At 44.8% G+C, this 12,062-nt stretch overlaps 1 protein-coding gene and 1 non-coding gene across 2 annotated transcripts in view; one reads left to right on the plus strand and one right to left on the minus strand.

Moving 5' to 3' along the window:
* Positions 1-12,062, plus strand: part of LOC124613611 (atrial natriuretic peptide receptor 1-like) — a 917,955-nt gene that overhangs the window by 728,871 nt on the left and 177,022 nt on the right. The gene's annotated exons all lie outside the window — the stretch shown is intronic.
* Positions 7,760-7,834, minus strand: Trnat-ugu. The gene has a single exon. It is a non-coding gene; the product is annotated as a tRNA-Thr (tRNA).

Here is a 12,062-nt window from a genome sequence, read left to right on the forward strand (position 1 = left end):
TACATCCTTATGGATTCATTCGAATAGGCATCACTGAGTATGAGTCAATTGTAGCAACAGACATTACCAAAGTACAAGCGGCAAGTAAAGAAGTAAAAAAATTCGTATGTTTAGTAAACTAAGTCATAAGAGAGACCTCGAAACGTTTAGTTCTCGGAATGAGCACGTAAAGAAACTGTGGCTCAGGTTTAAAATAACTGTTGACTAAGCACTAGCTAGATAAACACTCAGTAGATCTGTTAGTGACTGGACTGATCCTCCACGGTACCAAGCGTGTGCTCAATATGAGTGAAACAAAGAATAAGCCTGTAGATAGATCTACATGAAACACATTTGGCTATCAGAAGGTCAATACGTGTAGCCTTCAACGACTACAATAGCACAATCTTATCGGAAGAAATCTCACAAAGCACAGACAGTCTGCTCATAAGTGAAGGCTCTCAGTGACACAAAAACTGGTGACACTCCTGGATGAGTCAGGAACTGAAATCGAGGTTAGCAAAGCAAAAGCAGAAACGGTAAAATCCTTTTTCAAAAGTGCTTTTACAGTGGAAAATACAGGAACACTGCTCCAGTTTAATTTTTGCTATACTGCGATCACACACGGCCCACCGTACCGGTATTGCTGGAAACGAAGACGAAGAAAGTCTTGTAAGTGTCCTCTCTACTGATGCTGCTAGGCTGCTTCGGGGTGTTAGTTGCGTCTCTTATTTGTCGTGTACGCATCCACAGCTGTCCTTCAGTTGGTTGTGCTCCCTGAAACAGATTCTGTAGTGAATTTTCGGCTGCATTAGCCACTCTTTTAATCATAATACCCCGTAGACTCTTCGAACAAAAAAACAGTGCTCAATGGCTGGAGGATATCACATGCCACACCCCTCTACAGGAACGGTAGCACAAGAGCTCAACAAAACTACTGTCAATGTCCTTGGCATCCGCCTGTTATAAAGTCTTAAAACAGATTCTGAGCTCGAACACAATCTCAATCTGAATGACCTCCTCCATAGAATCGAGCACGGATCCCGAAAACATTGGCCCTGCTAAACTCAACACGTGCTTTTCTCACGTGACATCCTGAGAGCCATGGGTCAAGGCAATCAGGTACATGTAATACCTCTTGACTTCCGTTAAGAATTTGCCTCAGTTCGATACCAGTGCTTGTCATCTGAAGTAAGATTATATAGTGTAACAAACGAATCTGTGACAGGATTGAGAATTTCTTGGGTGGGGGGGAATGCAGCATGTTGTCTTGGATGGAAAGTCATCGACAGATGTAGAAGTAACTCCACGCGTGTGCCTGGGAAGTTTGTTGGGATCCTTGCTGCTGATGTTGTATGTTAATGACCTCGTAGTCAGACCTATAGTCACCTTAGAATTCTTTAAGATGGTGCAGGTATGTATAATGAGGCACTAACCGATAAGCTGCAGGAGTGTGAATCAGGTATGGATAAGATTGGGAACCACCTTTAAATTTTCAGAAATGTAAAACTGTGCACTTCACATGATACAAAAACACGGTATCCTCTAAGTACAGGAATAGTAGTCGTGCAATAACGGGATCATTTACAGAGACTGAGGAGGGGGGGGGGGGAGGGGGAGAGAGGGAGTGTTCCCTGTTTCATGAATTTCACAGTGATTTGCAGATACGGATGTAGATGCACAAGTACCTACAGCCACGTCTTTCCATCATAATTTAGCAGGTAGTCCAGCTTTTATCGCTTAGCATTCTGACTAACCGAAAAGAATGGTTACCAACGGTAAAAGCTAAATCTGAAAACAAATACTCCATTATTATTCCTAAAATGTTTTACGAAATTTATCAGAACGCTGCGTGCTTATACCTTGTTAATAACTTTTCAGTACAGAATATTCAGCTGGTCTTCTATTGCTTTTCGGTCACACAGTCGTGCATTCGACATTCTCGTGTGTTTATGTAGTGAAATTGAGTTTTTTTTCTTTTCAAGGTACGTCGTAAGTAAATTCAGATGGACCTAAAATGTTTGTTTCAGCGTAATCCAAACACCCTTCTCATTGCGATTTTTAATTAGTTCTTTTCCGTTGATATTTTCCCTCCTTTCCTGTCGTTTTTTTCTGATAATTTTTTTTCTGGTCGTGATAAACAGTACCTGAAAATACGTGAGCTACCAATGTTGAACGTTTCATTTTACATCCAACGTAAATGTTAACATCAAAGGTATTTGTCTGCACACACATATGCTGCCTACTAAAAACAACATTTAATCAAGGTAAACGTTTTCCGGTTGCGGAATTTATAGATTACTTCAGAACAATGGAATCGTGTTATCAGATATGACTAACACGGCCGGCCGCGGTGGTCTAGCGGTTCTAGGCGCTCAGTCCGGAACCGCGCGACTGCTACGGTCGCAGGTTCGAATCCTGCCTCGGGCATGGATGTGTGTGATGTCCCTAGATTAGTTAGGTTTAAGTAGTTCCAAGTCCTAGGGGACTGATGACCACAGATGTTAAGTCCCATAGTGCTCAGAGCCATTTGAACCATTTTTGACTAACACGGCTGTGGACAAGCGTTATCCCGCTGCGCAAGTGCTTTTCGACCCTCGTTTGATGCGTTCCACTTGTGAACTGTTTCCGTACGTAGTTTTGTCACATTTGTTATTCAGTGAACTACTCTCTTTCGTCAGAATTGACAAAGAAACAGTCCGCATTTGATTCTCTTCTCTAAATAAAAGAAATTGAAAAGGTATTGATCAAATGTTTTGTGAAATAGTTTCTTTAAAAGTAAGAAATAGTATAGATTAGGAAAACATTTGACGCATCTCATTTGCAGCACATGATTTCGAGCATGATTCAAAGGCACGTCAAGTTTTCCTCTAGTTATTTTATTTTTTACTTTTGAAGAAATCATTTCACAAAACATTTGACCGATTTTAATTTTTTTTTCAAATTTTCTTTATACAGGATGATCTTACTGGCATCTCATTTGCTTTCCTAGCGTCTTTTGCTCACTAAAGTCCTCAGTTTAGTACTTGATTGGAAGGAAACCATTTTGACAGATAAATATCGCACCAATGAAACTTATCAATCACGAAATCGCTAGGCCTCGATAAGATAAACTTTTTGACTTATAATTTGTCGTCCAAGTGTCTGCTGTTCTCGAAATGTCCTGAAGTTAGTACTTCATCCGAAGGACGGCTTTTTAACTATTAAATATTACACTAATGTAAGTTATTCTGCTCAAAACATCAGGTCCTTGAAGAGACGAAATTATTAATACATTGTTTATACAGCTGTTCGTGAAAATTTCAATTAGCATTCAAATCAGTAATTAAGTTTTTAAGCAATTAAATGTACTTTTTTAATGAGACAGCACGCTAGTTAATGTGATTCTTCATTTATCCATTCGCCATTCTTCGTATTGCTATGAAAAGTCAAACAAAAATTTTCTCTCAAATCACTAATTACTTGCTTTCTTAATTACCCTGACTCGTCCATGCTTGTGGACGCCAGGTGAATGCTTCCAAAGAAATAAATATTTTTTTTTCAAAATTAGACCTCATGTTGGCCAATTTGATATCCAAGTTGCCTATTTCGCACTCTTGTTTTGGCTTTGGAAATTCGGACAAAAATCCGTTCTATAATTTCTAGGGCACGGACTGACAAGAATTCGGTCCCATGATCCATGCCCAGGCTCACGTGCCATAGCACTCAGCCTGGCTATACACTTCCCCCACCACCACACCATGCTGTCTGTGGGGGAGGAGAGGCAAGAGGCAAGTGGGGGAAACTGCTAATGCACCATTTTCGGATGTCAGTGCAGTCACACTTCAATATTTCTCAACAACACAGATCATAAATTAAACAAATTTTCAGTATTATTTGACTATTTTTGATTCGTTCAAGGCACAATATAATTTTTATCTGGTGCAAACTGTCGGCACACCGACAGACGCAGACAATTACACATATTGGCGCTTTCAGGTTGTCCTGGAACTGTGATCTATTTAGGCTCATAATCGTAAAAAAGCCGTTCACACAAGTATTCAATGAGCAACTTCATTACAGAGTTTCTCATGAGCAAACAAATTTCAAATGCCATTACTGAAAGAGAAATCCGCTACGTAATCTCTCCTAATATCAATAATGTAAATGGAACCTTTATGGCATTCCAACTTTAATGGTCAGCAATGTAGCTGGAAGTGCCAAAAGAGATGAAACGGGAGACTTTGTGGAGCCTCACTTTCAGGAATACCTCCATATGGGAGAACAGCCTCAGTGAGTATTTTTCACAAACGAAAAAGATAGAACATCGTACCTTTCCCTAGGGCATGAAAGTTAAGATCATAGTAGCTGAAAAGCTGCACCATAATTCGACGTGGAAAAATCTAACAATAATTATTCCATAACTGCATTTTGCTAGCCAGCTTACGAAATGGAAACGGTGGAATTACACCTGTGATGTATATCGTGAGTCATGTCTGTATAGCTCAGTCGGTAGAGTATTTGCATGCGGAAGGCAAGCGTTCTGCGTTTGAGTAACGGTCCAGGACACAGTTCTATATTGCCGGGTAGTTTAAAAATTTCTCACTTTAAACAAAAAGCCTCACAGGAGACCTGCAGACATCTTCGCGTTAAATGGTAGCCAAAATAGTTTTTATTTATTACCTCATGAAGTCTTTCGGCAGAACGACAGCATGAGATCCGCGGCAAGAAACATACAGTATAAGAAAGCTACACTACTGGCCATTAAAATTGCTACACCACGAAGATGACGTGCTACAGACGCGAAATTTAACCGACAGGAAGAAGATGCTCTGATATGCAAATGATTAGCTTTTCAGAGCATTCACACAAGGTTGGCGCCGGTGGCGACACCTACAACGTGCTGACATGAGGAAAGTTTCCAACCGATTTCTCATACACACACAGCAGTTGTCCGGCGTACCATCACGTTTCCGACCTTGATAACGGTCGGATTGTAGCCTATCGCGATTGCGGTTTATCGTATCGCGACATTGCTGCTCGCGTTAGTCGAAATCTAATGACTGTTAGCACAATAGGGAATCGATGGGTTCAGGAGGGTAATACGGAACGCCGTGCTGGATCCCAACGGCATCGTATCACTAGCAGTCGAGATAACAGACATCTTATCCGCATGGCTGTAACGGATCGTGCAGTCACGTCTCGATCCCTGAGTCAACAGATGGGGACGTATGCAAGACAACAACCATCTGCACGAACAGTCAGTTCGACGACGTTTGCAGCAGCATGGACTATCAGCTCGGAGACCATGGCTGCGGTTACCCTTGACGCTGCATCACGGACAGGAGCGCCTGCGATGGTGAACTTAACGACGAACCTGGGTGCACGAAAGGCAAAACGTCATTTTTCGGATGAATCCAGGTCCTGTTTACAGCATCAGATGGTCGCATCTGTGTTTGGCGACATCACTGTGAAGGCACAGCGGAAACGTGTATACGTCATCGCCATACTGGTGTATCACCCAGCGTGATGGTATGGGGTGCCATTATTTACACGTCTCGATCACCTCTTGTTCGCATTGATGCCACTTTGAACAGTGGACATTACATTTCAGATGTGTTACGACCCGTGGCTCTACCCTTCATTCGATCCCTGCAAAACCCTACATTTCAGCAGGATAATGCACGACCGCATGTTGCAGGTCCTGTACGGGCCTTTCTGGATACAGAAAATGTTCGACTGCTGCCCTGGCCAGCACATTCTCTAGATCTCTCACCAATTGAAAACGTCTGGTCAATGGTGGCCGAGCAACTGGCTCGTCACAATGCTCTACTCGTCACTACTCTTGATGAACTGTGGTATCGTGTTGAAGCTGCATGGGCAGCTGTACATGTAAACGCCATCCAAGCTCTGATTGACTCAATGCCCAGGCGTATCAAGGCCGTTATTGCGACCACAGGTGGTTGTTCTGGGTACTAATTTCTCAGGACCTATGCACCCAAATTGCGTGAAAATGTAATATGTCAGTTCTAGTATAATATATTTGTCCAATGAATAGCCGTTTATCATCTGCATTTCTTCTTGGTGTTGCAATTTAAATGGTCAGTAGTGTATTAAAAGGCAGATATTGCACCAACGCAGCGATGCTGAGAAACGTACCTGTTAATATCTATACAAAGTATGCTGTCGCTTACTGCTCCATTCCTTAACACCATGAGTGCAAAAACTGACACAGGCAGCTGAAATCATTCCCGTGTAGAGTGAAAATTGATTCTGGATTATAACTAAGACGAGGACTTCCACTGATCTCTTCAGTGAGGATGCGCATCGCGCACGAACTCTTACGTGAATCGACGAAATGCCGCGAATAATAAGAATATGGGAAAGGGGCACTACATCAGTAGCGTGTGAATAAGATGAGAATTTGGGTTTGACGGGAGGCGTTTCAGGGTAGTCAGTGCAGTTGTGATGACAACTGAGTCCCTAAGGCGCAGTGGTCAGCGCATCTGCCCAGTAAGCAGGAGACCCGGTTTCGGATCCCGGTCCAATTCAAATTGGCAACTTTCCTATTGTTTTAAATTAATGCTCACTGCCAACAAATGTCATTAATTCCTTTATGTCTTTAAATATCTGTTTGGTTACGTAAACAGCATAGCATAAACAGTAGGGTAATTAAGGTAACTGACGAGCTGAACTAAGCCATGATACTGAAACTGTTAGACATTAGCCAAGCATTTGATACTATCAGCTTTAACGTACTATTCGTAGGAGAAATACGACAGCTAAAGTACGCTAAAGTGGTTCGATAGCTCGTTACTTGAGTAACAGGCAGCTAAGCGTTGTCTGTGGGAGAGAAAAGTCAGTCTGGAAGCTTGCTTAATCGCTTCCTGTCCCACTGCTGTTCTCCTTCTGTGTCAATGATACCTCGCAGATTCTACATCTACAAACATACTCCGCAAGCCACCGTACAGCGCATGGCGTAGGGAACCATGTACCACTACCAATTTCCTTTTCTGTCCCATTCGCAAACAGAGCTAGGGAAAAAAGACTCTCTAAAAACCTTCGAACGAGCCTTAGTGTCTCGCATCTTACCTTCGCGGTCCTTATGAGAAATTTACGTAGGCACCTGTAGAATCGTTCTGCAGACGGCCTCTCTAAGTTTCCGAAATAGTGCTTTACGAAAAGAGCGTCGTCTTTCCTCCAGGGCTTTCCATTAGAGTTCACAAAGCATCTCCGTAATAATTACGTACTGATTGAACCTACTGGTAACAAATCTAGCAGCACATCTCTGAATCACTTCAGTGTCTTCCGTTAATCCGACCTGGTGGGGAACCCAGACACTCGAACAGTACTCAAGAATGTGGCGCACTAGCGCGCTATATGCAGTCTCCTTTATAGATTAGCTATACTTTCCTAAAATCCTCCCAATAAGACGACGTCGGGCACTCGTCTTCCCTATTACCGACCTGACCTGCTCATTTTTTTCATACCACTTTCCAAAGTTAAGCCTAATGCTGTATTCGAATGTTATAGGATTGTTTTTCCTGCTCGTCAGCATAACTTACATTTTTTCTACATTTGGAGCAAGCTACCATTCATCACACCAAATATAAATTCTGTCTAAGTTATCTAGTGTACTTCCATAGTCACACAACGACAATATGAAGATAGTAACTGTTCTCGAAATGACAGATACCATTAATGACCTTGCAGCTTCTCTAGAATAAATGATAATTAATTGAAACCCTCAGCTGCCGACAGGTGTTATTGATATACCACGATGGGGACAGCCGAAAATGTGTGCCCCGACCGGGACTCGAACCCGGGATCTCCTGCTTACATGGCAGACGCTCTATCCAGCTGAGCCACCAAGTGCACGAATGAATAGCGCGACTGCAGGGACTTATCCCTTGAACGCTTCCCGTGAGACCCACATTCCAAACTGTCCACAATCTACATACATTATATTTCTAATAGATATCTGCCCATCCACTAATTACGCGCTCAACTAAGGTGACGATTCCCGTAAGAGTTCGGGCAACCTTACGCATGTAGACGGTGGGTCTCACAGGAAGCGTGCAAGGGATAAGTCCCTGCAGTCGCGCTGTTCATCTGTGTCATCGGTGGCTCAGATGGATAGAGCGTCTGCCAGGTAAGCAGGAGATTCCGGGTTCGAGTCCCGGTAGGGGCACACATTATCAGCTCTCCCCATCGAGGTAAATCAACAACACCTGTTGCCAGCTGAGGGTTACAGTTAATTATAATTTACAACAACAATACTTCCCGTACCACATAGCGTCCTCACCAAACAGCCGTAAATTGCTGCTCACCATGTCTTTCAGATCATATATGTACACTACGATGGCAAAAGTCGTGGGATGCCTCTTGATATCGTGTCGGACCTCCTATTGCGCGGTGTAGTGCAGCATTTCGGTGCGGCATGGACTCAAGACGTCATTGAAAGCCCCCTGTAGAAATACTGAGCCATACTGCCTCTACAACCGTCCATAATTGCGAAAGTGTAGCCAGTGCACACGATCTGACCTCTCAGTTATGTCCCATAAATGTTCGATGGCATTCACGTCGGGTAATCTGAATGGCCAAAAAATTCGCTCGAACTGTCCATAATGTTCTTCAAACAAGTTGCGAACAACTGTGACCAGTTCACATGACGCATTGTCATCCATAAAAATTCCATCTTTGTCTGGGAACATGAAGTCAATGAACAACTGAAAGCGGTCTCCAAGTAACCGAACATAACCATTTTCAGTCAATGATCCGCGTAAACACCGCCCAAAACATTACTGAGCCACCACCAGCTTGCAAAGTGCTTTATTGACAATTAGGGTGCGTGGCTTCGTGGAGTGGTGCGGCCGTAGTCACGTCGGAAAGCTTTTCACATGGATCAGCTGAGTACAAATAACAGCTCCGCCAATGCACTACCTTTTATACCTTGTCTACGCGTCACTATCGCCATTTGTGTATGTGCATATAGCTATCCGATGTCTTTTGTCACCTCAGTGTATATAGAGAATAAGAGCTGTCCTATCACATTTCCCCGGGACACTCCCGACGATACCCTTGTCTCTGATGATCATTCACCGTCGAGGACAACGTACAGTATTCTACACTCCTGGAAATGGAAAAAAGAACACATTGATACCGGTGTGTCAGACCCACCATACTTGCTCCGGACACTGCGAGAGGGCTGTACAAGCAATGGTCACACGCACGGCACAGCGGACACACCAGGAACCGCGGTGTTGGCCGTCGAATGGCGCTAGCTGCGCAGCATTTGTGCACCGCCGCCGTCAGTGTCAGCCAGTTTGCCGTGGCATACGGAGCTCCATCGCAGTCTTTAACACTGGTAGCATGCCGCGACAGCGTGGACGTGAACCGTATGTGCAGTTGACGGACTTTGAGCGAGGGCGTATAGTGGGCATGCGGGAGGCCGGGTGGACGTACCGCCGAATTGCTCAACACGTGGGGCGTGAGGTCTCCACAGTACATCGATGTTGTCGCGAGTGGTCGGCGGAAGGTGCACGTGCCTGTCGACCTGGGACCGGACCGCAGCGACGCACGGATGCACGCCAAGACCGTAGGATCCTACGCAGTGCCGTAGGGGACCGCACCGCCACTTCCCAGCAAATTAGGGACACTGTTGCTCCTGGGGTATCGGCGAGGACCATTCGCAACCGTCTCCATGAAGCTGGGCTACGGTCCAGCACACCGTTAGGCCGTCTTCCGCTCACGCCCCAACATCTTGCAGCCCGCCTCCAGTGGTGTCGTGACAGGCGTGAATGGAGGGACGAATGGAGACGTGTCGTCTTCAGCGATGAGAGTCGCTTCTGCCTTGGTGCCAATGATGGTCGTATGAGTGTTTGGCGCCGTGCAGGTGAGCGCCACAATCAGTACTGCATACGACCGAGGCACACAGGGCCAACACCCGGCATCATGGTGTGGGGAGCGATCTCCTACACTGGCCGTACACCACTGGTGATCGTCGAGGGGACACTGAATAGTGCACGGTACATCCAAACCGTCATCGAACCCATCGTTCTACCATTCCTAGACCGGCAAGGGAACTTGCTGTTCCAACACGACAATGCACGTCTGCATGTATCCCGTGCCACCCAACGTGCTCTAGAAGGTGTAATTCAACTACCCTGGCCAGCAAGATCTCCGGATCTGTCCCCCATTGAGCATGTTTGGGACTGGATGAAGCGTCGTCTCACGCGGTCTGCACGTCCAGCACGAACGCTGGTCCAACTGAGGCGCCAGGTGGAAATGGCATGGCAAGCCGTTCCACAGGACTACATCCAGCATCTCTACGATCGTCTCCATGGGAGAATAGCAGCCTGCATTGCTGCGAAAGATGGATATACACTGTACTAGTGCCGACATTGTGCATGCTCTGTTGCCTGTGTGTATGTGCCTGTGGTTCTGTCAGTGTGATCATGTGATGTATCTGACCCCAGGAATGTGTCAATAAAGTTTCCCCTTCCTGGGACAATGAATTCACGGTGTTCTTATTTCAATTTCCAGGAGTGTATTACGGAAAAGGTCGTCGTGCCACTCTCAAATATGGGCGACTAAACCTATGCTCGAACCTTTGTCAACAGTTTGAATCGGGGCACCGTGTCAAACGCTTTCTGGAAATCTAGGAATATGGTCTCTTCCTGTTGCTCTCCATCCATGGTTCGCTGGATATCACGTGAGAAAAGGTCAAGTGGCGTTTCGCGCGATCGATGCTTTCTAAATTCGTGTTGGTTTATGGATAGAAGCTTTTCTGTCTCAAGGAACTTTATTATATCCGAACTCAGAATTTATTAAAGAATTCTGCAGCAAACCGAAATTAAGGACATTGGTCCGTTCCTTTACCTGCGCTTTCTTCCAGTCGTTTGGGACTGCGATGAGCGAGAGACTCGTGATAAATGCAAGCTAAATAAGGGGCAAATGCCGCAGAGTACTATCTGTGAAACCGAACTGGGATTCCATCCGGACCTGGCGATGTATTTGTTTTCAACTTTCAGTTGATTCTCCACGCCGGGGATGCCTATTTCTGTAAAAAAGTCGAACGACTGTATGTATGATTCTCCTGCGTGAATGGTTTCTGTGGTCCTGTAAATGTTATTTCTGTGCCAACGACCTCCAATTTTACTTACGTACCAGATCTAAAATACCAATACTGCCATCGTCCAGATTAATGACAATGTGTTCAGTATGCACATGGACACAAATCCTGGGACTTGAGCAAAGTGCGAATAGGAACCAAGTAATTTTAGTATCCCGTGAGAAATTAATTATTTCTCAATTTCGCGAACAGCTGGCTCTCGTTCTTCTAGGTGGTATCCCAATAACATACGAAAAAAAACAGTAAAATACTTGATATAACTCTGGATGTGGACCTGAACTTAGAGAAAATTCCGTCGTCACGTGTAGAATAATTTTCCTTGCCTTTCTGTTCTCCAGAAGTTCAGGAACATATTTCCGTAGTACGTGAAACGTAAACTTGTGCAATCAAAAAAATGGCTCTGAGCACTATGGGACTCAACTGCTGTGGTCATTAGTCCCCTAGAACTTAGAACTACTTAAAGCTAACTAACCTAAGGACATCACACACATCCATGCCCGAGGCAGGATTCAAACCTGCGATCGTAGCGGTCGCGCGGTTCCAGACTGAAGCGCCTAGAACCGCTCGGCCACCAGCGGCCGGCCCGTTGCACCTGTAACTTCTATGTATTTGCCCATGGCATAGGCCTGCTGGGACGGTTGCGGATAGTACAGGTACGTTACATATAGTGTGTTTGGCGTCATCAAACTCAATCACTCTTGATAAAATATCTCGTATTTTGCGCTGTTACTGCTACTAAGCGAGATCTAGATAGATTCGGCACCACACTGTTGCGCCATTTGAGCCCTTTCTCAATTACGAATGTGACGTAGCGTTAGAGGAATCGTATGTCTTGGTTAATTATGCGCACTATGTTTGCAATATTTTGTTGTTGTTATGGTCTTCAGTCTAGAGACTGGTTTGATGCAGCTCTCCATGCTACTCTATCCTGTGCAAGCTTCTTCATCTCCCAGTACCTACTTCAACCTAC

The sequence above is a fragment of the Schistocerca americana genome, chromosome 4 (assembly GCF_021461395.2).
Source record: "Schistocerca americana isolate TAMUIC-IGC-003095 chromosome 4, iqSchAmer2.1, whole genome shotgun sequence".
Lineage (NCBI taxonomy): Eukaryota > Metazoa > Arthropoda > Insecta > Orthoptera > Acrididae > Schistocerca > Schistocerca americana.